The sequence below is a fragment of the Falco cherrug genome, unplaced genomic scaffold (assembly GCF_023634085.1).
Source record: "Falco cherrug isolate bFalChe1 unplaced genomic scaffold, bFalChe1.pri scaffold_41, whole genome shotgun sequence".
NCBI lineage: Eukaryota > Metazoa > Chordata > Aves > Falconiformes > Falconidae > Falco > Falco cherrug.
This window is the reverse complement of record NW_026599482.1, coordinates 995,143-1,021,449: the sequence shown is the minus strand read 5'-3', so window position 1 is coordinate 1,021,449 and position 26,307 is coordinate 995,143. Positions and strand designations below refer to the sequence as shown.

The 26,307-nt window shown below is 54.4% G+C and overlaps 1 pseudogene; it reads right to left on the bottom strand.

Moving 5' to 3' along the window:
- LOC106630800 (hydrocephalus-inducing protein homolog) overlaps positions 1 to 26,307 on the bottom strand; it is a 111,610-nt pseudogene that overhangs the window by 30,692 nt on the left and 54,611 nt on the right.

Here is a 26,307-nt window from a genome sequence, read left to right as displayed (position 1 = left end):
AAGAAGCTGGGGCGCCGGGATGCTGCAAACTCCTCTCCTGGCTGTTCCAGCCCCGATCCTCCCTGACCCCCTCGCTGCCCCACAAAACTGCTGCAAAGCAGCAAAGCTGGAGGAGGGACCAATACAGGGGCTGCTAAAATTTCTGGCAAAGCAGCTTCATGCCCAGGCAAGACAGTATTTCAGTCCTGCTTAGTGCTGGCAGGGGGCAGGTGGGGTTTCTTACAGGCAGGGACAGGGAGTACGCCCTGCTTGACCACACAACCTGGGGAAGGTGACCCTCACAAGAGCCTGCACCATCTGGCTCCAGTGTCGGCACAACCACAGAGCTCAGCACTCGGGGTCCAAAGAGCTACCGAAGCCCTCGTGCCTCCCGCCGGCGGCTGCTGCAGGATGCCAGAGCCACCCACCAGCAAAGGCCATGAAGGGGCTCTAGTAGGACCGCGCTTGCTCGACCTTCTCTGCCACCCAGCAGCAGCTGCTTACAGCCCTGGCTCTCCGTGCTGGTTTTGTGGCTCTGTCTTCCTTTTCTTTTTTTCCTCCCACCCCACCACCTTTTTTCCCTATAACCCTCTCCTGGGCAGCCTGGCCAGGGTGAATCACTCGTGCTACTCACCGTGCTGGGCACGGCCAGGGGCACGCCGAGCGGAGGGCTGTCCGCAGCGGCTGCGCTGGAGCCGAGCACCACGTAGGTGAATCCCATCTTCCCTCTGTTCTGCAGGGTGACCTCCGCTTCCCTGACTTTGTTAAACAGCTGGAGAGAAGACAGAGGAGCGGGAAGTTACAGACGCAGGTCTGCTGCTGGGAGTCTCCTTCCCTTTTCCCTGGCTTGAAAGCACATGAACACAGCGCAGAAGCAGGGAGCGCAGAGGAGGTACAGGCACTGCGGTGTCCTGGGTTAACCTGGGCAACCCCCAGCCACAGGGTACCTCTTAGCCCTACGCAGGAACACTATCGACGGCAGCACGTAGAGGTGCAGTAATAAATAAACCAGGGGATACAAGCCCTCTGCTCTTTAAGGTGTCACCTAACAGCCAGCTGAAACAAAAGAGGAGGCATCGAGTCATTTCAGAACAAGAGGCACCTGCATACAAGTATTTGCAGGCAAAACAGAAGCAAAAGTAGAGACAGACAGGGCAACAGCCAAACAGGGCCAACAGCTGGAAGGGTCTGTAGGGATTTTAACTGAAAAGGAGTGCCAACTGTTCTGGGACATTCTCGCCAGCTGCAGTGACTGGAAGCCCAAGTTAACTTCCTCCCTGGTTTATTTTGTTGATTAATCAAGAGCATTAAAAGAAAGCATCTCCTTGGACCTCAGGCTTCAGGAACGGATGGGCGGATGAGGGTCCTGGGGACATGTCCCTTTGGAGATCACCACGGGGTCCCTGCCTGTCCCGGGAGGCAGCGCTCGTTACCTTGAAGAGGAGGAAATCCCAAATATGGGGGGGTAGAGATGGCCATTAAAAAACAACTCTGATGCAGAATGTATCACCCAAAGGCAGTACTTCCAAGCGACAGAGCCAACAGAGTAGCTGGGAAGGGAAGAGCGCCCTAGACCTCGGTGGGCAGCAACGCGCCGGCGACAGTTCCAAGACAAGGACCTCTGCCAAGAGAAGCGTGCGGTACCTGCAGCCCGCAGTCGATCTCCGTCACGTCAAGGAAGTAGTTGATGAGCGAAGCCTCCCCACTCAGCGCAATCTCGTAGGTCGGGCCTCCCTCCACACTGCACAGCGCCGTGACACGGGCAGCAATGTTTGTGCGGCCAACGAAGGTGAATGTGACACCCTGGCTCTTGCCCGGCGGCAGCACGCCGTACAGTGGCAGGACATCAAAAACCTGGAGGCAGGGGAGGAGAGACAGAGATGTCGAGCGTGGAAATTGATGCAGAAGAGCAGCCGTGGCTTGGAGCAAAGTACAGATGTGGCTGGAGGGGCCTCTTCATCACAGGCGAGATCACCCTACTCTCATTCTGCATCCATTCCACTTACCGGTGGGAGAGACCCTGGGAAAAATCTTCTCCCATACTAATTAATGTATTAATACACTAAATTAATTTGGGATGTCTCCTGGCAGCAAGACATTCTCTCAGCTGAAGAACTTGCCTTTAAAAACACTTTTTACTGCCTTCAGAAAAACACGAGACTTGGAGATGAGAGCCCTTGGAGCTGGGGGTGGACTTCAGCCCAGCTCGTCTGATTCCTGACACTTTTCACTCTCTCTCCGACCCACACACTGCTCTCGCAAAAGCTACTGCAAAAGCTACTGCAAAAATTTCCTACCGAGCACCTGATGAGCAACAAGATGAATACACCCTCCACAGGCGCTGCACAGGCAGGACCCTCGGTCAGCCCTACATGGCCGGTTGCTTCAGCAGCGCTGCGCAACGTGCTGGGAGGGATGCGAGGCCACTCCGTGAGCAGCACCGAGGGCCACCAGTGGCAGCAGGGGCTACGTAACTGTTTGCCATGCTGGGAACGGGGAAGTGAGACAGATGCCCACTTACCTCCTCCGCTCCCGAGGGGAGGGGCTCCACCTCCACAAACCGCATCCTTTCCTGGGTCCTCACCGGCCTCCGACTTTCCAGCTCCACAGCAGCGGACGGCAGCAGCTGGAAAACAAGCACCATGGGCTACAGGAGGCAGCTGGCTGGGCTGAGGGGGATCACTGTGCTGCAGGCTCCACCGCCTCATCGAGCCAAGAGCAGCTAAGATGGGACACAGGCACACACCAAGTACGGGGACACCTGTGCCATTAGCCGAGTGTGGGTCCAAGACCCGTGCGGATGAGACACGAGGTGCAGGTGGAGCCCGTGTCACACCGGCAGGTGGGCTCGGACCCACCGGCTTGCACGAGGAAGCGGGGTGCTCCCAGCACCCTGTCCTGGCAGGGACCTCGAGGGCACGTTGCACCCTCATGCCACCCCAGCTTTGCTCACTCCTGCCCAAGAAACGCACCAAACACCCCACCCCTGGACAGCTCAGGCTCTCCATGACAACAATAGGAATGCAGCTGCAAGCGAGAAGTGTCAAAAAGGGGAAATAAGGACTTCAGAAGTCCTTGGCACAGCTGTCCCATTTCAGGTGGTGCTTAGCTTTCCCCTTGTGCACTCGTCAGTGCCGGAGGGCTGAGGATCGCCATTTCTCTTGAATAACACCATCCTGAAAAAGGCAGCTGAGATGTTTTCCTGCCTTGCAGCAGCTGAGGGCTGGTGTTTAACCTCAGAGGTGCCATCCTTTAAATGGAACCTCGTCCCTGGGCTTCTGACCCCTATTTATAAGCAAGGGCTTTGTGATTGCTCTTGAAGTTTAAGAATACCTGCTGCTTCGGTAACATGAAGGAGGGCTTTGCGCTGGGGCTCTGACATGGGCAGGGTATGTACAGCACATCCTCAGGCCTAACCAGAGGCTACATCTCTCCAAGGAGATAAAGCACTGGGGAGGGCTGAGCCTTCTCACATCTCAGTGCTCTTTCTGTTGTCTCCACATCTTCCAGCCTGCAAAGCTTTGCCAAGGGCATATGCCCAAAGACGCTAACCCACATCTTTCCCAGGCTTATGGTCTCCCACCTCCCCAGGAAGGCTACATGGACATTGCCTTGATACAGTGACACAAGCAGAAGACAACACTGCAACCCAGATGTATCCTTTGAAGCAATTTTGGATCCTACCTAGCCATATCCCCTTGAATTTCCCTGCTTTATCTGTGCATACATGGCAACAAAGCAGGGCACAAAAATGATTTCATGCTTCTATCTGAAAACATTCAGCCGCGCTATTCTTTATGCCTACCAGGTATCCTTTTTCCTGATTCAGAAAACACGTGCAGAGCTACAACATTAAAACCACTGATATTTAGATGTCAGCAGGTGCGACCCCCCTCCTTGAACTTGACACCAACTCCGGCACTTTCAGAACCTCCTGTGCTCTCCTATATCCTTTTTTATTGCCCCAGGAGCAGCCTCTGTCCCACGCGAAGCAAAAGGTGCCATCAGCTCCCACTAGCACCGAGGCCAAGCCCCAAAGCACCGAGGCTCACCAGGAAGGTCAGCAGACCAAAGGCTGTTTCCCATACTAAGAGGAAAAGACAGCGACTTTGTCAAGTCTCCATTTATAAAAAGGCAGCTCTGTGGCCATCGCTGCAATACCGGGGCTCGGGCGAAGGCAGAGACGTGACAACGGGTGGCTCTAGCTGGGGCTGAGAAGGTGGTACATGGAGACCAGTACTGGGCAGGGCTTGACAGAGGAAGGGAACTGGAAGCCTCCACATCACGGTGCAGGTAAAACCCCTCCTTTCACAGTGCAAAAAAAACCCAGCCAAAAAACCCCAACCCCACCACAGGTCAGGAGGACCTGAATGGGCTTCTCCAAACAACACTACCCTACTTGTCCCTCCCCATAAGCCCCGTGTCCAGCTGCTGGCCCTGCTGCCCAGCCCACTCTCAGGGCACATGGCAGCAGGGCAGCAAAAAAGGGACGCTACGCTGGCACCAGCACGGCTTTTTGGTGGCAAGCTGGGGGAGGCAACGCAAAACAGTGAGCGTACAAGAAAATCTACCTTTGCTTCCAGGGAGTCCTCTGCATCTGCTGGCTCTTGGGCAGGATCCCCCACTGCTCCCAGGGCTTCAGCTGGCTCCTCTACGCATCCATCACTGACACTGCTCTCTGCAGATGCTGAGTGCTCCGAGCAGGCTCCCTCCTCCTTCGGTGGCTGGGGTTTGATGAACAGTTTAGGTGCTGGAGGGCTGAACCTGGAAGAAACCGTAACTTCCATCATGAAGCTGCAGTAGGAGGGAGGAAGACCTGGACAAGCAGCTCCTTGGCAGGACGTGGCCCCTGGGTGGGCACTGGTGCCGCCAGCCCAGGAATGGATCCGACCTGGCAGCTCCAGAACCAGGATGCAGCAGGTCAATGCTGGGGGCTGCCCAGGGACAACGCTGGTCCAGCAGTGGCAACTGCTTGCCATGAGGAACTGCAGATATCAGAGGTGAACACCTTGCAGGGAGACAAAAGGACAAACTGCACAAAAAGGTGGGACTGAGACACAAAGGGGCAGATCTGGATGGCGATGCGCCAGCACAGACCCAGCGCCGCAAGGAGGTTTTCAGCTCTTCTAGGTATTTACCCTGAATTCTCCCCTGGGCGGTTACGCACAGCTGCGGGTCAGGACCAGCAGCGGCGATGGCAGGAGCAGGGACGGAGCCCGCCGCCTGCTGTGCCTGAACCCCGACAGAGCCGGCACGAGCCCAGCACGGGACACCTTCGCACACGCAAGGAACACGGGAAGACACGTCAAGCGGCTCCAGGCAGAGACTCGCAATTAAACAGCCCATTGATCCCCGATGAGCACCAAAGCAGCCGCGATTAGTACTTTGGGGAAGGAAACGCTGGTCATTTTTAATCAATCTATTCCAATCGCGACACCGAGATTCAGCTCCCTGCCGTGCCACAGGTACTCCTTGGCTGCAAAACAGCAGCTCGAACCGCACCTCGTGCCACAAAGGCTGCAGCTCTGCTGAAACGAGCTTATAACCGGTGTGGCACGTCCTGATGCCATCATTACCTCCCCAGCAGTTTCTAAACACAAACTGTTGGAGGACAAATTTGGCAAATGGTTCAGCAAAGCAGTTCAACCGCTCGTTTTGCAAACAGAGCCGAGTTTATCCTTTGAGCAACAGCAGCCAGTAAAAAGCATATGAGTTAACGTTTTCAGAATTCCCAAGTGACTCTGACTATGGTCCCTGTATGAAATTGCAGCAGGTGCTCACAGTAGCTCTGCTTGGATTTCCAACGCCACGTGGAGGGACGCGCTCAGGCCATGCCTACCTGCCGCTGTGCCTAGTCGTAAGCGTTCCCCCCGCCGTCAAACACGGCACATTTTTTACAGCTGGGAATTCAGTGCCTTGAACCACGGGCTCCAAACAAAGATTTGTCTTTCGTATCTAAGGCTGGTTTTCATTTCTGGATTACAGGCTCTGCTCTTCATAACCCGGAAGAGATCCCGCCTGACTTGCCCTCCCTACAGCGACATGCAAGAACACGGCTTGGCCCAGGTGAGCCCCTGACAGCCCTCCCTCCGCCTGCTGCTGGGACGCCATGGGGACCCCGAGCAACAGCTCGGCACCGTCCGTGGGGAAGAACAAACCAGGGCTGGAGGGGATGAAGGTGCTCGCTCAGCCCTGCAGCGCATCGCCCACCTACGGTCCCACCCACGCAACCTCTGCTCCTCTCAGCCCAGGCACCCGGGTGCATGTTGGGGCGCCCTGATGGGCGACCAAACTGCCCGACACCTCCAGCGGCCGCTGACTTGGGCAGCTCTGTAAGGATGAGATAAATCCAGCTCAGCTGGGACAGTGGTGCTTTTGGGCAGCCTGCAGCTGCACGCTACCTTTCCCTGGCGGCAGGGGAGATGCCCGCAGTGTCAGGCCACCAAGAGGAGCACCTCAACACCCTCCAGCCACGCACCAGCCCACGCACCCGTTGGGTGCCTGGGTCCGGCCGTCATCGCGGCAGCTGTCCCAGAACCGCTCGCTACGATGCACATGGTGAGGAAATGAAACCGCAGCTCTTAGAGTGGCTCGTGATAAATACTGCGGCTGAGTAACAGCTCCCGAGGAGAGGGAAACCCCCGAGATGGAAAATCCATAATCATTTATTAAGGTACCTCTAGTTCTACAGAACGGTTTGAGGCAACTTCACCAGACCGTGGTGCCTAGACAACAACAGTATTTTTCCCTCTAAAGTAGAAGCCCTCTGGGACCCAGCGCTGGGAGATGATGCGATTAGCAAGTCCTGCTGCGGCGAAGCGTGAAGCAGCACAGCCAGGGACTCTTTCCAGTGGGGGAAAGTCAAAACGAACAACAATGAGCATCACATGAAAAGGAAGGGAGTGAGGAACCCGAGGTGTCAACAGAAAGCTGATCTCTATGACACGACATCTTCCTGGCACTGAAGGAAAGGGGGTTGGTCCTGGGAAAGAAGGGCAAGATGATGAGATGTTTGGCATCAGCCCAGGCTTGAGGTAACCCTTTCTCAGAATCAGGACCTTCTGGGCAGCCTCCAGCACTTTCAGAGCAAGGCTGTGAACGCAGGGATGAAGGCAAGGAGCAGAGAGCGGCTCCTCCACCTGCAGAAGGGACCAGCCCCAAAGCAGAGGGGCCAAAGGGCTGCGGAAGTGCCTCCACCAGCACGCTGGAGCAGAGATGAGGAGCCTCCTGACATAAGCAGGTCAGCCTGGGGCTGGAGGGGCTGACAGCAAGGTGTTAACCCCCCTGTGTCCATCTCACCCAACCTGACCACCCGTCAGATGAGACAAAATGGATCCAGGTATTAACAGGGGGGATTCAATGGCAGCACAGGCACACTGACAGCAGGGAGAGAAGAGTCCTTCCTGCTAGGGCCAGGACAGCCTTGTGCCACCCACCATCCGAACCGCTGAGACATTAGGAAAAAAATCATCTCAGCCTGTCTCTTGGTTTCTGAGCCTCCTAAGGACACAGCTTCACACCACTTCCCACACCCACCTCCCAAAATAGAGGAGCTAGAAATCACAACGCTTCTGCAAACTGCGCGTGAAGATTCAGGCAGGATGACGTGACCTTGCCAGCTCAGGCTGTGTGAGAGCCACCACCAGCAGGACAGACACCCCAGAACGGTGATCTGAAGACCCGAGGTCCCTGCAGGTCCTGCCAGCACCAAGGACACGTGCCAGGAGCCACCACCCCTTTGCATTAAATGCAGGAGTTTTAACAGCGCTGAGGCTGCTGCCCTGGTGCGTGGCACCCACACGCCCAGCATCCTTGCCCAGGCCCCCAGGGACCACACGCTGGTGCATCCCTTCGGCACAGCCAAAGCACCGGGGGAAAACAAGCCCCCCAACAAAGCCCGAGCTCTGTCACAGGGCAAAGCACCAGAGACCACGCGCCCCTGAGGCATCTAAACAGGCTTACGGACCCCGACGATGCACTTTGATTTGTCCTGCAGGCCAACAGACGCAGATTAAAAAGGGACTTTGGAACAAGCAAGACAGCTCAAGGGTGTTTGCAACTGAAAACAAAACAATGTGATACAGAAGTAAACTCAAAACCTGCCCAGTGCACCCTGTGGGAACACGCGGCTTGAGCTGGGCCACATGGCCAGCAGCTGGGGAAGGTGGTGGTGATGGTCTGCCCTCGCCAAGAGCAAAAACTAGAAACTGCATTTTGTCCCAATGCCCTGATGACTATTTCTTTGCTAGGATAAATTCCTCTGCTGAGCTAAGATTTGTGCATTTACTGAGCCACCCGTTGACATATAGACCAGGCAGCGCGGAGACAGAGAAGCAACATCACTACAGTGAGATCCGACAGCTCCAACTGTCACTGTGCGCGCCCTGGAAATGACTAACCGCACAGCAATGGCTGGACTGTGTTGCTGATACGATTGCTCAAAGTAGCAGCAGTGACTAAAGAGTAAGGAGGCAAAAATGGGTTGAACAATTAGAAGAAACAAAAAAACCAAACCCACTTTAAGCACAAATAGTCTTGTCCAGGCAGAGAAACAACATTTTTCTCTCCTGGCCAAAATAAATGTGTGTGTCTGATTGATGCTGGGAGTCTCTGGCGATCAGCTCCAGCAAGGTTAGAAGTGTGGACGCTTCAATTCTATCGATCTCGCCTTCACGAGACCCGATGTTTGATTCCCTCGATGTCAGACCAAGTTAGTTTGATCTGATAATTTAGAATAGCAACAGTGCTTAATGTAGACCAGAAATAATATCTGACATGCTGCCCTTCTGCTGGGCTCTTAATGAGCCATCTGAGGTGTTAATAGCCTGGAGACCATCTTCATTTCCAGCCCTGACATGGAGAATCACATGGTGTCTGCTGAGGGACCCAGAGCGAGCACATTACTGCTGAATTAACATGCAGAGCAGAAAAGGGAGCTGTCCTAACGTCCACAGCACTAACGAGCCAGCAAAGGGGCTATGCCAAACCCTCTGGAGCAGGGGCTGCTATCCTGCCAGATGCTCAGCTATCCTGCCAGATGCTCAGGACCCTCAGCTGCTACCAACTCAGAGCTGGGTAACTCAGCGTCTGCCGGAAGAACCTGCAGGCTCAGGTCCAGCAAAGCTAGTTTAAGTGGAGATGGGGGAATTAAAAGCTGAAAACTGATTCAGCAGTCACATTTCCAAAACCCTAAAAAAAAAAAAAAAAACCCAAAAACCAAACCAAACAGGCAACTGGCCAATAAGTGGCCCCAGAGGAAATTAATTCCACACAGGCTTTGCTCCAATGTGTGTGTTTCTCTGTTATCATAAAATATATGCATTGTTCTACCATCAACATTAGATTTTTCCCTTAGCTTGTAATTAAACCCTAATCTAATTTACCAGGAGATGACAGGGGCTTCCGAGCAAAGCTTACAGCCCTGTTACTCTTTCCCTGTCCACCTCCTTGCACCTGCTTTTGCAGACTTTCCCCTGCATTTTAGGGTCTGTTCTTGAAGGTGCCGCGCATGAAGGGCCACACCAGACCGGCCGTTCCCTGGTAAGACCCCGCTGTGAACGGGCTACCCCAGTGTCCACAGCTTCTCCCCCAAGCCCTCCTCACCGCCATAGCTAATGCCAGTGCCCAGTCTCCTCTAAGCCAAATTCCAACTCCCTAAACAAAACTGTTTATTTATGATCTCTGTTATTTGCAACAGCAGCACTTCAACGCGCAGTGGTTAACTTTGCTTGGTTTCCCAGGGCATTATGGAAAAACCAGTTGCTACTGCCATTAAAACCGCCCAGACTAGACTTCTGTACTACGCAGAGAGGCCACAGCGGGAGGAACTGCTAGAAATGTGTTTATAGACGTGCTGCAGCACCACTGCAAGAGTGCTCTTGGGCTTGGAAACCACTGACCAGGGCTGGATGCCCTGCCTCCCAGGGATGCTCAGACAAGCGCTCCCACCGACACCTGAAGCTGGACCTACAGCCCCAGCAGAACCTGCCGTTTTGGTGAAAAATGCTGAATCAACTGCACATCGCATTCACAAAACAGCTAACAGACAAAAACTCCCTTCTCCAGGGTGGTGTTTGCCTCAGGCCACCAGGGTCTGCGAGCACAGCTCTCCACAGCAGCTTTCCTTCCCGGGGAACCAGTACGGGGGCTACAGCAAAGCAGCAGCAAGGGACCGGGGCAGCAGCAGGTCCTTCTGGTGGCAGCACCTATGTAGGCTCTTAGGATGAAATGACAACGTACAGGGTTGGCAGGGATGGAAAACCGGTGATGTTACCGTCCACGTGCCTAAGCGTGGCTTTGTAGCTCCAGAGGCACAGCAGGACTCCAGGGTATGGGCTAAGCAAAAAGCGTTAGTAGTGTCATACAGCCCCAGCTTGGCTGGAGAACATGCTCTCCCCTGCAGCGTCCAACCGGCAGAGATCACCTTTTCCCTGAGCATCTAGCCTGACCACGGCTGGCAGGTGTTATTCCCACCAGGGAGAGTTGAAAGCTGCTTGCCAGATCCCAGGCAAACAGCCTGGGTCTTTGCCAGGTACAGACAGGACACTAGGAAGAGGAGCTTCAAGGAGAGGGCAACGGTGCACATACCTCAGCTGGCTCGCGTGGCCGCCCGTCAGGAATGACCAGTGGTACCGGACGAGAAGCGGGCTGCAGTTGGTCATCTCAATGTAACGCTCCACCTCAGTGTCATTCAAGATGCACCCAAAGTCCACGGCCATGGTCTGGAACTGGAGATTTGGGAAGAAGACTTCTCCCCGAACAGTGACCTGCTCCTCGTGAGGATGCTCGAGCAGCTGTATCTTCAGAGCCTTCTCTGCCACCCAGCTATTCAGACGCTCCTCGTGAGCAGGGTTAAATCCGATGAAGAAATGACGTTCCTCCCCTACCTCCAGCTTCGTTGGCTGCAAGGAGATTAAAAAGATCAAACACCAGCGTAATGAAGTCCAAGGCTGGATAGCATGGAACACGTCAATGTCTTAAAGCATGACCTCAGCGTGGGCTTCTCAGCCCACCCTGCACGTTCTTTACAGCGAGTGCCTGACTGCAAGCACCACGCTCTCGTCAGACTATTGCAGGCTCACGTTTCTGTGCTTTGCATCGATACCAGGGGGAAATAAATATTGTCCTACTGAATTCTGGACCCACAGAGGCTCTGTGCTAAACACACAGCCGAACCAGCACTCCGGCAAGCCAGGGCTGCTGCCCTGACTCCAGAGAAACTCCTTTATCCTCACAGCACAAGTGCACCGGCACGGCAGCCTCAGCCTCGCAGGGGCCAGTCACCGGCGCGGCACAGGAACGGTGCCCGCACCTCCACCAGCGCGTGTCCAGCAGAGCCCATGTCCAGCGCCTTCACCACCGACAGGGCAGGTGCCAGGCGACAGTGGGAGGAGCATCCTCAGCCTTCCCGAAGGCAGAGCTGCCCTCACAGAGAGCAAGCTGCTCTTGAGGTTGGCTGAGGACGGCTGCTGCAAGTCCCAGGAGATACCTCTACTCCATGGCTTGCCCAGCCCTAGGTGCCTGCTCCCTTCTCCTCATGGCTTTGAGCCACGAAGTATCTTCCCAACTCGGGTATTTTTGTTTCTTCCAGCAGCTCGCTTCAGATCTGATTGAGTTGGGGCCAGGCTACTGCTGACTCTACAGGAGACCCTGCCAGAGGACCTCCCAACAGGAACGCACCGCCACATCCCTCCTCCTCAAAGCCCACCGCGGGAAGGTCCTGCTCACCTGGACATCTGCAGGGAGGGGCTGCCGGGCCGCATCACAGACTCGGAAGGGTTGGTCTAAGGCCAGGACGACGCCCAGCGGCAGGGAGGACATGTTTTTTAAAGAAAGAGGCTTATGCTGTAGGCTGAGGACGTCACTGGGTAGCTACAGAAAGAGGAGACAAGAAAAAAACAACCTGAAGTGGCCACGCACCTCCCTTCCCTTCCGACGCATTTCAGAGTTTTCAACCCCAAAATTGCACACATCTCTTATTCACTGTCTGTATTAGTTTCTACCCTTCTACAAGGTTTTTCTTTCAGAACGTCAGGTGCTTTTCACGTTTAGAAACCACAGCATCCCCCAGGGGGCCGGGAAACAGTCTCACATACAGACGAGGGAACAGCACCTCGAGAGGAGGCAGCTGCTTGACCAAGGTCAAAAGCAGAAAGTGAACCCAGAGCGCTTGTCTCCAGTTTACCCTCTCTTGGGCAGAATGGCACAAGACGATTTTCACCCCCAGTCATTTCGTACAGCCTTAGTGGCTCCAGGAGCCTCATAAAAGCAGGGATGGCTAGTCAGAAGAGAAAAGCAAGCAGGATTTGGCCTGGAGGAGAGAGCCTGCAGTAGCCTAAGGTTAGCTTGGAACATTTACACGCACAAACAGCCAGCTAGAAACCTCAACGGTCTGGTTGCAACGTGTGTCCTGCTGTCCCTGCTCCAGTGACAAAGTGTCTGTAGCCTCACAGTCAAGCTCAGCCTAAGCTATTTCTTCCTGCTTATGCATCGCTCTGGCCTTCCTGCAGGGTTCACATCAACTAGGCAGCGGTTGGGAAACTAGTTCTGGATGTATCGATATCCAACAGCTGCAGTGTCATAGCACTCGATAAACCAGAGCACGGGGCATCAAGCAGAACACAGGCAGACATCAGGAACAGCTGAAAAGCTTCTCATTAAGTGTGAACCGCCCGCTCACAGGATTTTGTGCTTCTCTGGAAGCCTGGGAACCAGAGGAGAGGCCTGAAAATACAGAAACTAAATAATGGACAATCTTCTCTGTTTCAGACACCGCATTGGAGAGGGAAAGATGATGGAGGAGTCAGGACCCAGAGACTAAAGGGCTCCTGTTTTGCATCGGTGTTGTCATCACTGCAGCTGAGGGATGACTGCAGGTCCTTTGAAGGAGGTGAGGCTGAGGGAAACGCAAAGAGCATCCATGCCAAGAGCAGGGAAGGCAGAGAGAGACAAAAGATGACAGTTTTCCTTCACCAGCCTGAGGAATTGGCAGGAAGCTCCATTTTTCTCAGCTTCCCTGCAGGATCGGTGTTCAGACATCCCCATGCCTTGGAGGAGCCTCAAAAACCTCCCTTCATCCTGACTACACAAATGCGTGTCTCTCTACAAGTGGCTACGATCCCCCCTCAGCGCAGCAGCTGCAATCTCAGCTTTACTTTGCTGATGTCAGAAAACCATCTCATCACTAAGAATACCCTCACTTACTTCACAAAGCACCTCAGGAAGGGTGAGGAGGGGTTTAGCATCGCTCAGCTGCAGCGATCGGCTCTTCCCCCAGCAGCCCCAGCGCACAAGGCAGCTGTGCAACGGCCACGCTGCGCTCGCGGGTCCCACTGCCTCACCTGTGCCCTTGGCGCAGCAGCTCGATCCTGCCTCCACCTCGAGAAGGGCAGAGCTGTGACTGTCCCCGACCCCAGGGCAGCAAAATCACCATCTCTGTGGTAGAACCATCTCGTGGTAACGGCCAAAGCTTGCTCTGGCTCGAATCGATAGCCGAAGCCCCGTGGACTTGGGGAAGCGGTTTAACCATCCCCGTCCCCCCGTGTTTAACGGGCACGCACACCCCGCAGGCTTTCGGCCATCAGCCACGCTCTTCAATGCCAGGATGCAATCCTGAGACTTACCTTCTCCACCCGGAATGCGATTTCTCTGGTAGACACTTGCAGAACGGGATCAACGAACTCACACGTGACGTCCATCTGCATTATCTGTGCCTTCCCCGCCTTGCTCCCCACCACGGCGTGACACAGCAGCCGCTCCTTCACCACCTGCATGCAAGAGTCACGCGTCACCCAAGCAGGTGCTGGCAGGGCATCCACAAAACACGCTGCAGTTGCTAGCCACCCAACCACGGACCCTATTCCTGCCGCAACTTACAGCCACTGCTCTCCTCAATAGCCCCCTCCTCTTGTTATGCTGCATCCTATTTATGAGGGCACTCAGCTAGGCGAGCGATCAAGCCTTCTGCAAGCTGCCACTGAGGCAACCCTTGCAAGCACCTTTCAGATCATTAGGAACAGCAGGAGCTTCATGAAGATTCATTCCACATTTGCTTAAACACCTGGGCCCAGCGGTCCCAGAGCCAAGGAATGTACACCAGGGTTAGCTGGCAGCTCCTCTGCAGAGTTGGATTTCCCCTGGCCTGGAAAGAAGGGCCCGGGGGGGGAGAACACCCCGTGACCCTGCTGAGCTGCCACCCAAGGGTGCTGCCAGACCCGGCTGCCCTTGGGACACCAAGGCTGGCTGAGAGTCTGGGGTGAGCTGGTATGGAAATACCGACAACAAGTCAAGCTGTCAATTATAACGGTCCCTGGGAACACTTTCCCACGTGGATGAACGTCACTCTGACCATCAGGGCTGGCACGCACTGTTTTTTCTCCTCCAGGACTCAGCGCTAGACAAGCCTCTGCCCATGTTTGTCTACAGAGGAAAAATGATGCTGCTCTCAGACTCTCCCTCTCTTCACAGGTTTGGTGCTTGGGTTTTTTTAACTCACTCTTTTCACCAGATCTATGACCTCACATGTTTTCATTTATTTACAGCCTCTGCTCCTAGCCTAAGCGTAACTTATTTTCTCCGCCCTTCCTTTCTGCCTCAGCACACGACACCCTGTAACCTGCCCTCTGCTTCTGAAGCAGCAACATTCCCTTCAGCCCGCATTTTGGTACCAGCGAGCTGGGTTTATGGTGGCTATGGAAACACTGATGGCGGCCAGCAAGGAAAGCAGCCGGTGCTGCCATGGCAACTTGTGGCATTAAAACAGTTTCTGGAAAGCGCTTGCTCCTCTTCCCAAGGCAAATGTCAAGGGGTCGGAAGAAGCCCCAGCGGAGGTGACCTGGTGGGGAGGGCGCAGCCCTCGTGGGGCACCTCACCTGGGGAGTGCTGGAGGAGCCTTCCAGCACCATCTCCACAGTCTTGCCCGGCATCAGCTCTGTCCTCAGCGGTTGAAGCTTAAACACAGGGCAGGCAGGTTTGGGGCTCTGGGAGGAATCTGTGCCCTTGGTGTTACTGATGGCACGGAGACGGTCACGATGGCTGAACGTGGGGAAGCCTTCTGTTGACCAATACAGCTGGTGGGTGCGTCGTCCTCTGTTTGTCATCTTGAAACGGTAACAGCAGCGATCAAAGCTAGAAGACAAGCAGAGATGGAAAACGTTATGGGAGCTGCTATTTCCCAGCGGTCACCCAGCTTCAGCACCCCGATGGCGTTATCTGACCACACGCCCAGCAACAAAACCACCTCTGAAAAGGCTGACCTAGCTCAAAGCTTCAGCCAAAGCCAGACCTCGGCTGGCCCGAAGTTCAGCATCCAGCAGCTGGTCAGTTTGTGTACAGCAAGGAAAAGCTTCGCAAAGATCCATCACCTCAGGTACTCGCGAGCAGAGCATCACCCTTTGGTGCTCAGCACTCAGAGGGTTTTCCCAAGGTGCGTCCTGCAGGTCTCCCTGCACCAGGCACGAAGCTGGTCTGCCCTGGCTGCAGGTGGGTGGACGAACAGCTCTGCTGCCATTTCACCTGCCCCTGGGGAGCTGCTGCCTCAGGTGGCTTCCTCTGAAGATGCTACTGGGGAGCTGGCAGGGTGCAGAGACTCATCTGGAGATCTGGGCACCAGTTATCCCACCGTCGGGGCCCATCTTACCCCCCTCACTCCCCCATCTCTTAGGGAGCATCCAACTCTCCCTGCCCCCAACGCATCAGCTGAACAGGGCAGATGGTTTTGTGTCTTCGGAAGGTAAACGCACTGTGAGAACGCAGGATCAGCATAAGCTTCGCCCAAGACAAACACAGCAACAAGACCCGGTCTACCAGCTGAGGGAATGGAGTGACAACAAGAGATTGACCTCTACAGCTAGATATAAACCAAAACGAATATTCCATGGAAATTGGTTCCATTATGTAAAGAAACACTAACTGCAGGCCAGCGTGGAATAATTATTCTACCCTCTATAAATCTGAGCACCACCAGGAACAGAATTGTTCCTACAACAGTTATTGGGTTTTTGAAAGGTACAGAACACGTGGCTTGCAAAATGCACGTCTGCCACAAGCAGCTAAACACCAACACAGAAGTGACAGATTAGAACAAACGAGTCTTTGAAACACACTTTACAAATGATGTGTACAAGGCTTAGTATGAACCGGTTTTCTGTTGTGGACAGCGGCAGATGAAGGCTAGGGGAAGCTCTGGGTAGATGCCTGATTTGTGGCTCTGGGAAAGCCCACCTCATCTGGGATGTCACCTGGGTCCCCCCAGCTCACCTGGTGGCAGCTCTGCACCCGCTGCCAACGGCGGCTCCCAACTAGCTTGCGGGCAAAGACACGAAGGGGGGCAGAGGACGACGACAGCAATCCCACCCACACTCTCCCCTCCGCTGTGCAGCCCATCTGTGGCTGCACAGAGCACAGGGCACGCTGGCCAAGTGCCAATCTCCCTGTAATGTCCCTGCTTACCTGGGGGGCTTGTGGGTGCACATTTAACACACCCCAACACCCCACCCCACCCCACTAATCTAGCCTAAATGCTTAAGGCAGCATCAACCTCCTCTTTCTAGCCCAAAATTTAGGTATCAGAGCACTGTGGAGCCTCTTTGCAGCCAGCAAAAGGAACAGGCACTTGGAGAAGAGTATTATTCTCGTCCCAAGAGGACTCCGACAGCAACAGCGCTTTGAAAAGGCTTATTTTCTCTCCCATTTATAAGAATGTAGCCAGTTTCAGACACACGCACTAGGATCCGCGAATGCCCCCTCCCGAGCTAAGCTCTTTCAGGTAGCACACGCAATTTATCCCACCCAACCTCAGCCAACCTCTCCTCCTCTCCCGCTCAGAGCTGCTCCTGCAGGCACCCTCGCTCGCTTCTGCCTCGGGCTGCCGCCGCCGCAGTGCTGGCAGACCGCAAGGAAAGCGGGCGGGGGAAACGAGGGAAGAGCAAGCGCCTCTAAAGAGCGGCCCAGCCGGGGAACCGGGGAAGACGAGCAAACTGATGGATGATACAGGGCAAAGAAACTCGGCAGCTCCTGCAGGACTCCCAGGCACAAGGGAAATAAACCAGCACCATTAATTCAGTCGAGGAGTTGCTAACAAGCTACCACCAAGGTTTTCCACTCTTGCGAGAGAATAGACCATAGCGACTGGAAAGGTAAGCAACGTTATTGCAAACAGAAATATGTTTATACTTGTAATGTAGCATTTTCCAGCAGGAGGCTTCTGGGACCTGCTGTTTTCCTCCAGCTCATTCTTTGATAAAGTATGGAAATAAACATATTCCAACTAAAGACAAGTCAGGGACAACCTAGCAACTGGTTTCCATTTTGGTAGCTTCTGAGGGTATCTAACGACTTTGAAATGGCCATAGAACATTCCTAAAGGAGTTCCTGTGGCTTCAGTGAAGCAGAGCCAGGACCTCGAGCACTGAAGAACAACTAGCCTGAAGGACTACAGCAAAACTCCTTGCCGAGCCCATGTGGGAAGTGGGAGCCGAGAGATCCCTACCTGAAGCGGAGGCCCAAGTTGAGCTCCGGAGCAATGGGTTTGTCGGTGACAATCGTTGTGCCCGTGCCGACAGCCTGGACGGGGATGACGTAGGTGTGGCTGTTCTCTATGGACACCTTCACCTCATCCTCAAATCTCTCGGTGTCGTCCAAGTTTGCTATGATGGCCACAGACACCTCGCTCTCGGGGGGGATCACTCCTTTACTGGGTTCAATCCTCCAGCGCGAGCGTTTGCCAGCCTGTAAGATGAGCCAAACAGTAACTTAGGATGGAAACCATGGACCCTGGTCTCCTGCGGGATGCAGAAAAGGATTAAAGACATGAGGGTAAAAACCATGAAGGCTTCGTTTCCCCAACTCTGAGCTACAGTGCCTGGAAACAGCACCCGTGCAGGAGCTCATACAACCTCTGTTTTACCCTCCCTTAACAGACTCACTTTGTTAACCCAGCTTTGTCTGACCCAAGGGATGCTCACCCTCAGGAGAATGCTACTGTCCCTCCAGCCTCCCTCTTGGAGGGCACACCCAGGGAAGCCACTTGATATCTCCTGGCTTCCCGACAACGGTGGCCAGCTCTGCCATAAAGGCTCCAGGCCAGAGGAAGCCAGGACTGCTCCAGTCCCCCCGCAGCAGCCACACGGCTGGGGGATACTGCTGAGACCCCAAAGAATAACTTTGCAAAAGCGGTTGATGAAACCCCAAAGTCTTCTTTCCCAAGAGTCAGGCTTCTCAACAGCCCCTCAAGGGCTGCAGCCCTCTGTTCCCACGGATCATCACCTGCAGTGAGGTGCCCCAAGGCCCTCTGCTTTGGCAAAGTCAGCTCTAAGTGTTTATAGCAGGGCAGCGAAACAAGAAGCAGAAAGAAAACCACAAGACATGTGCCCTGTGGGCATGGCCTGGGCTTCCCAAGCACTCTTTTCCTCTGGGTCCTCACGGGCCTCCCTCTACGGATGGGGCAACAGAGGCGCTGGACCCCTCCAGCCCACCTAAAGCCACATTCACAAGGAGCAAGCTCGCAGAAGAGAAATGCACGCAGTGCTCCCGGGCCAGCAGGAAATGCACTGGGATGCAGACACGTGGCTTTCAAGTGTCCGTCACAGCATCAGTGCTACATGCATCACAGTTCAGCGCTGTGTTTGGGATGACAGGCACCACTCATCCAAAACTCTACAGTATTGTCCAGGAGAGGGTTACTTTCCTTTTCTTTTTTTTTTTTTTTTTCCTTTAAATAGAAAACAACGGTGTGCTCAGAGGCCTGACATGATAAAAGCAAGTGCTCGATCCAGGTGAAGTTAGCTCGAGTTTCTGTCCGGCGGGCTGGCAGCTCTGAGCTCTAACAGGACACCAGCCAGCCCAAGGGAGAAGAGCAGCAGAAAACCAAGCAGCACTTTGAAGTCACAGAAACATTTAAAATAACACCCCAAAATGACCTCTGCTGACAAGGTGAAGGCTAGCTGGAGGCCAGGGAAGCGATAACTTGCTGAGCATTCAGGGTCCCAGCAGCAAGCGTAGGTGCTCCCGCTACGCTAACTCCTTAGGCTGGCTGTGCCCTCCACGTAGAGCAGGTCAGGGCTGCATGCCTGCATCCCATAACGGAGCGTGCCAAAGGCATCAAAACGATTCCAGGCACCAGCAACATTTATACACTCAGCTCCATTTAATTTGTCCTCTAGGGCTTCAAAAAAAGAGTCTTGAAAAAAATTTTTAAAAAAGCAAGACGAGACTGGGATGGAGGCAGGTGGCTGCCACGGGGTAAACACTGGGACCTCACTGACCACGGAGGATTCCCACCAACCCTCCCCTGTGGTCCCTGCAGCTGGTCGCTGGCCTCGGAGGCATCGGCTGCGCTGCCGCCAGCCAAGGGCTACCCAGCCAGCTCACTCACACCGAGCCAGTGGGCGTTAGGTTTTCACTGACGTTAATGTACAACTTCTCCTCCGATTCACGCTGACACCGAGCAGCTTGCTTGAAAAGGAGACCCGATAGCTCTGCTCCAGAGGTGAATCTGCAAGTCTGCTATCTGACAAAGCTCATTTATCACAGCTTGGCAACAAGCCGCGCAGTAAGTTGTACCCAAGGAACTATTACTGAGGATCAATGACAGGCTGTCTCGATGGAGCCAGACTCGCAGTGTCCCAGGGTGACCCAGCGCAGACCCACCGTGCCCTGCCAGGCCAACAGCCCACTCCGGAGGAGCACGATTTGCATCGCATCCTCATCCTTTCCGTTAGCATCTGGTGTGGGTCCCAGGGGCAGCACAGTGCACCGCTGAACAGGAGACCTGCCAGGACCAAAAGGCTCTGCCGGACCAGCTCCGCTCAGGTTTTTAGGTCAGCTTCTGCCTACACCGGTCCAGGTTGTGTCCCAGAGACAAGAAATCCCTTGGGAACACGCTAAAAGCATCCATCCCCCTGCTCTGAAGGCCAAAATCTAACTTCTGACAAGATCCCTGCTCCTTGCTTAGGCGTGAATGCTCCAGAACACGATGCAATAGCTGCACGTGCTGGGCAGACAAAGACAGCAGCTATTTCTGTCCCTGCAGGAGCCTGCACCACTGGACGCCAGAGCCAGAGCGCCAGGCAAGGGCTGGCATCAACCGCTTCGAGAAGCTCAGCGCTGAGATCGTTAGCTTCTCCTGGGACAGATTTCATTGGGAATAAGAGCTGCCAACGTTTGCTTCTAGCGGGCATCAGCGTGCATCAGAGATGGACGGCTGGATGGCTGCCCCAAGGGATGGCCGAGGACCCACCACGCTGCCCTCTGCAAGTTACTTTGAGCCCGTTAATTGAAGCCATCTGGTCATTCCGGCCTTGCACGAGTGGAAGAAGCAGCAGAACTCAACATGAAAAATGCAGCTGTACTTTACCAAGCCATAGCTCTGGCGAGAGAGCGCTCACACCTCGTCAGGCGGATCCACCGCCCCCAGTGGGGGTCACGCACGAAGGGGAAATAACCCCCCACCACATCAGCTGCGCACGGAGCCTTGTCCCAGGGGCTTTAGCTGTCCTAAGGGGCGGGAGCCTGTGCTCTTCACAGCAGAGTGACTCCTCACCCGCACAAACTGCCAGTGGCAGAAAGAGCCCAGAAGCACCCTAAGGCCCACAGGGTGGGGATCAGAGCACAAGGCTGGCCGGATGCTCCCACCAGCCACCAGCCTCCTCCTGGCACCTCGGCACCAGCATCTCCTCGGCAAAAGCAGGGGGACCGCTTTGGTTGAGCCTCTGCCCCAGAGCACCAGCAAGGAGAAGTTTTGTGAAATCGAGGCAGAGCTTCTAAAGCCAGTGGAAAAAAAAAAAGAAAAGAAAAAAGAATTAAAGTGTGGCACTCACTGCCACCGACAACGGAGCCCAATTTGTCACACTTGCTTCAGCTAACAGCAGCTGCTGAGTGAGCCAGCAAAGCTTGTCTCCATTTGTGTCCCCTGGCCATTGCTCAGCCCTCCAGGTCCCATCTGCCCTCCCCGCTGGGCTGGGGAGACCAGTGCCACCACTCTGCACATCGGGGCTCTCCAGCCAGGACACGGACACGGCTTGGCCAGCTGCTGCCAAGCACAGGATTGAACAACCAAAATCCTCCGGCTTTTCCCTTGGGAAGAGAGCACAGCTGAGTCACTCTGGCCTGTAGCAGCGTAACTGCCTTGAAGACTTCTACCCTTCTTGAACCCTGTTGGCCAGCGGGTGCAGCACAATGCGACAAGTTCCCTTCTCCTAGATGAGCAGAGTAACAATTTCTTCCATTACTGAAACACAGCAATTTTGAAAGACCATGAACCCATAGAAGATAGCGGATGCCATAAAATCCAAACTCTTCCCTGAGGCCAGGTTTCAGGCCCTTTTCCAAGGTCTCCTCCAAACCTTTGCTCCCCCTTTTAAGGCCCACGTGCCCCGGACCTAAGCCTGAGTGACACTGGGAGGGAAACAGCCTTCTACCTTCCTCAGCTTTTGGTACAACCCCTCACCAGCATGAGACTGGACGCTCCTGGCCACGAGCCCTGTTCACGACTGATGCTGTGTGTTTCCAGGCCCTGTCAGCTACAACAAAGGGCTCCGGCAAAACCAAACTGGGTGGAAATGCACAAACTGGTACCGCTGTGTATAAGCAAAACACAGCCTTTAAAGCCAAACCAAGGGTTTCACTCTAAAGGTGAGCTTTTGGAGCACCATGAGGCTCTGGTGGGACAGCTCAGGAAAGAGTTAAGCCTATCCATCTTCAAAACTTCTGCTCACCTTGGAAGAGGCCACATATGCAGGGCTAGTGCTGCCCGTACCCTGGAAAGTTAATTTAATCCTAATTTCTAAACAGCACTGCAGATATCATGAGAAGGGCGCAGCACTGTCTGCCTCTGTCTCACTATGAGCAAACACTGACAGGCTGGCCAATTATTCAGCTGCTTTGGGGGCGGGGGGAGTGATTTACAGTAGATTTGAAAACCATCCTCTTGCTGATTGAAGTCTGCTCCGACTTCAGCGAGAGTAGCTGGGGAGAACTGCAGACAATGCTGATGTGCTCTTCAAAGCCTTCACTGCCCGCAACCTGCACGGTTTGCTCAGAGAGCAACAGAATCACCCATCAGCCAGACCCAGAAACAGAGTCACTAAAGCAGCATCAGCACTGTTTGGAAGTTTATCTCCGTGTTTTGCGGTCTTTCCATATGGCCATTTCATTAATAAAAGCAATGTCATCAAAAGCTTGAGGGAATAAGCAATGAAATTAGTAAATGAAACAAATCCTGCACTACAGGGGAGCAGAGAGTATGGGAACTGCGTGTTCTGCCTTTGCTTACACCGCACCTGACCAAGAGCCTTTATACGCTGCCTGAAAAATCCATGGAGTTATCCACAGCGAATCCCAGTGACAAGATAACCAGGTACAGCTTTTTTTTTTTTTTTTTTTTTTTTAAAAAAAAAAACAACCAACCAACGAAATCTTGGTCTATGCTGCAAGGTCAGCTCCAGTTGAATGTGGCAGCAGCTCATCCCCGGGAACGCAGACGGGGATCTGCACTGAGCCACCAGGCACCCTCCTGAAGACAACCCAGCTGGCTGTACAAGCACTGCTGGAAACCAGGCAGCAGCGAGCTTCACCTGGAGCACAGGGCTCTGGATCCGGGAGCTCAGGGCTCAGGCTGAAGGAGACAGGACCCCGCATTACGACTGTCATGAGAAGAGGAAACCCCAAGGAAGCTTTTCTGTCTCCTCCTCGTTACAAGGCACTGGGAAACCATTTGCCACCCTGCGGTAGCACATAACAGACCCAGCACGGGGGTTATGCAGGCAGAAGAAAGCTGCCACTGATTAAGAAAAATTATACCCTAGGCCTGTCTTTTCTTTCCTGATCACAGAGACGCGATACGCAGCTGCCTTCTGTGATGCCAAGAGATGTCAACCTTAGCAGTCACACAAAAGATCCCTGAGAAGACAGCATGACAAAGAACAAGTAGGAAATGATCTAAGAACGATGCTTTTTCCTTTCTGCAGGGAGAGCAAACACTTCCATCAATCCATAACAAGCCTTTGGCACTTGTCAATATGGCAAAAATCAGGCACTTAGGGAGGCAGGAAAAGAAGATGACAGCGGAGCAAGGAGGAGAAACAGCCACTTTTATCAGCAGGTTACATCAGCCCCCAGCTAAGCTGCAACAGCTCCTTCATGTTGATCCATTGCTCCAGTCTTTTTTTACCCAAGACAGACACAAATCCCCCCCTCGCTGGATCCAGAGGATTCCCTAGCAGGCTGGGCTGCCTGGCAGCTGGGAAAGCAATCTGACAGGGAAAAGCACACCCGACAGACACAGGATTCACTGGGTGAGCACAGGATGACACACTGGTCCCAAGGGTCGCAGATCTGCAGACACCCTGGCAAGCAGGGATAAGCCAACCGAGGACGCAGGTATGCAGTCCCTACAACCCTCTTCCCACCCAAAAAGCCCCATCTCAACACACAGATTTGGCAGGGGTTTATTTATTTTCTTCTGGTGGCAGAGATGCTCCCTGCTGCTCCCTGCAACTGAGAACAGAACAGACACAACTCACCCAGCAGAGAGGAGAGGGGTACAGGGAAGCTGGTGCCTGAGGGGAACTGCAAGTAATTCCTGAAGTCACTGTCCCAAAGTGAAGTTCACCACAAATCATCCTGGCTTGCTCAGGTAATGATCTTGTCTCCCCCAAAGCGAGCAGCAAGCTTGCCTTAACAGGAAGAGCAATTTTCACTCGACGGTTAAGAGTACCATCGGGGTGGCAGCACGGCCATCTGCATTACAGCATCTTCCTTTTCTGTTTCAAACAAGACACCAGCCTTTCGTTTGCCCTGTTGCTGCCCCTCAAATTAACCTCATTCAGTTTGTCAAGCTGCCGGTCAGTGCGCATAACATTCCCGATGCAACGCTCCTGCGAAAATTTCAGTCAATAACTTGCTCTTTCAAGTGGAGACCATGATCTCTGAGCCTCACAGCCACCGTTTGCAGATTGGCCAACAAATGGGAGACAGGGAAATCACGGCTCACCCCCCTGCAGCAACCTCCAAGCAGGAATCAAAGCAGTGGCTTTGGCGCTTTAGAGGACACAAGGCTTGGGTTCAGGGACACGGGGGAATGAAGGATGCCCGTGTCACCCATCAGCTGGGCTAAGGCACAGCCCAGCCTGCTCCGCTCTCAGGTGGACACGTGCGCGTCACCCTGACGCCCGACTGCATCCCAGGCTTTATCTCCACAATTATTCAGTCCCCTCTGCTTCCCGTCAAGGAGCTGCCAGGCAGCGTAAGGCAGCCAAGGGCAAAACTTCAACTGGGGCAGCAAAAGAGCAGCAGAGCAGGCAGCTGCTGAGGGCCAGGGCGCAGCTCGGGCACATCTCGCCCACGCCCGCGCTGCTCCCATCAGGCAGCCTCAGCAGCACCGTGCCCGGAGTCTGTCTGAAGAGCCCTTGGTGAAGCGGCTGATGGAGCAGGTTCCCAGGACCTGCCTCCTGGCACGTCTCCATGAGAGCAGCAGCTGCCCTGAAAAGCAGAGATGCTCACCATGGGGGAACTCGGCCCCGTGGAGTCAGCAGGGGGGATCATCACACACACAGAGTCACAGAGCGGCTGGGGCTGGCGAGACCTCTGGAGATCATCTGGTCCAAGCCACTGCTCAAGCAGAGCCCGTCTTTATTGCAGGCAAAGAAACCGTCCCTGAGCCGCCTCGTGTTACTGCTCTAGTGACTGATCAGCCCCAGGACTGGCAGAGATGGCGGTGAAGCACGACAGGCTTTATTGCCCAGTCCCATGGGTTAGGGCCCTGAGGCAACGGAGGGGCAGATGTACCCTGCAAGCCCCCCGGCTACACCGCGAGCTGCCCGGGGAGGAGGGAGGCATTGCACCGGGGCAGCAGGACCCGAACAGCTCTGCGGGTCACTGCCTGCGACAGGCATGCAAACCCATCATTTCAACACCAGTACCAGCCATCCCTGGTGGCTTGCTCTCGCCACAGATGGAAAGTGGGTTTTCATGGTGGATTCAGAGAAAGCTGCCCTGGGAATCCCTCCCCCACTTGGAGGTTACCTTTGTCCCCCAAACAGCTGGAAAAGCAGCAAGGAGGAAATTCGTCCCCCTCCTCCTTGGCCCAGGAGGCTGAGCCTGGCCTCTCGCACGCTGCCTGATGCTTTACCCGCAGACCCAACCAAGCCCACAGAGCCAGGCCTGGGTGAACCAGCTCCACAAATCCAGCCCACCTAGCATGGAGCAGAACAAACCTCCCCCCAACCCTGTTTTTAAGCCCCTCACAGATCCCACCTCCAGTGAGCGGCACATCCCACCCAGCCTCCGCACAGAGCCCTCCCTGGCTGCACCAGCCCTGCCCCCCCCGCCAGGGCAGCAACCCAACCGCCTCCTGCCACCTGCCACGCAGCTTGTCAGCTGCGGCCTCCATCAGTTCAACGGCCTTTCCCTGCGGCTGGCCCCCGGAGATGCTCTGCAACGCGACGGAGCCCACAGACCCTGTAGCTACACAACCCTTACCGTTACATGTTTGTGCAACACCACAGCTGGTTGGGCCCCCAGCAGGTGTGAAACTCACCTCACCACAAGCAGGCTGAGGACAAACTTCACACCCCAGACTCTGTCACAAACAGCAGTCTGACACAAAGCAAACGCAGACCTAATGGGGAAAGTGTCGGGAAATCCATGCCCTTCCAGGAGCAAAGGGCCACAGGGGCCTCTTGATCTCAGAGTTCCAAAGACACGACTCTCCGTTAAATACCCTCCAGAAAACAAAGGGAAAACTTGTAAAGATGATCCAGACTCCTTTCTGCACAAGCGTCTATGCAAGCTGTCTACTTTACTGAGGGGTGCCCCAGCTAAAACTGCCCCCAAGAGCCAGGCTTCTCTCGCTGCGTTGGGACGGAATGCCTTGCTTTCTCTCCGAGACAGCAATATGGAAACGGTGCATGTAAAAATCAAGCCACAGGCTGCTACAGACCAGTCAATTTTCATTGGGAAACAGCCCCACAGATACTTACCATCTCTACACAGAAGGATGCAGGGATGACAGCCTGATTGGAGAGGTGGAGACTTTTGGACGCATCTTGTAGAACTTGAATACTGCCGAAATTTATCTCCCTCGGATGCACGTAGACAACCGGTCCTTCTCCAACGCTCACTAAAGACACATTCTGCTCCAGGAAGCAGGTAGGAAAGAAAAAAGAAAAGCAGGGGAAGTTAAAAAATATGAGACAGCTCTAAGGTTCCTCCTCGACGGGGCGATAAGTACGGCTGTTGGAAGTTTTCAGTGTTGCAAGGCTGAAACAGAAGGCCTGGGGCAAGTGCAGGCTCGGGAGCGATCCCATCTGAAAGCCACAAGCTCCCGTTCTC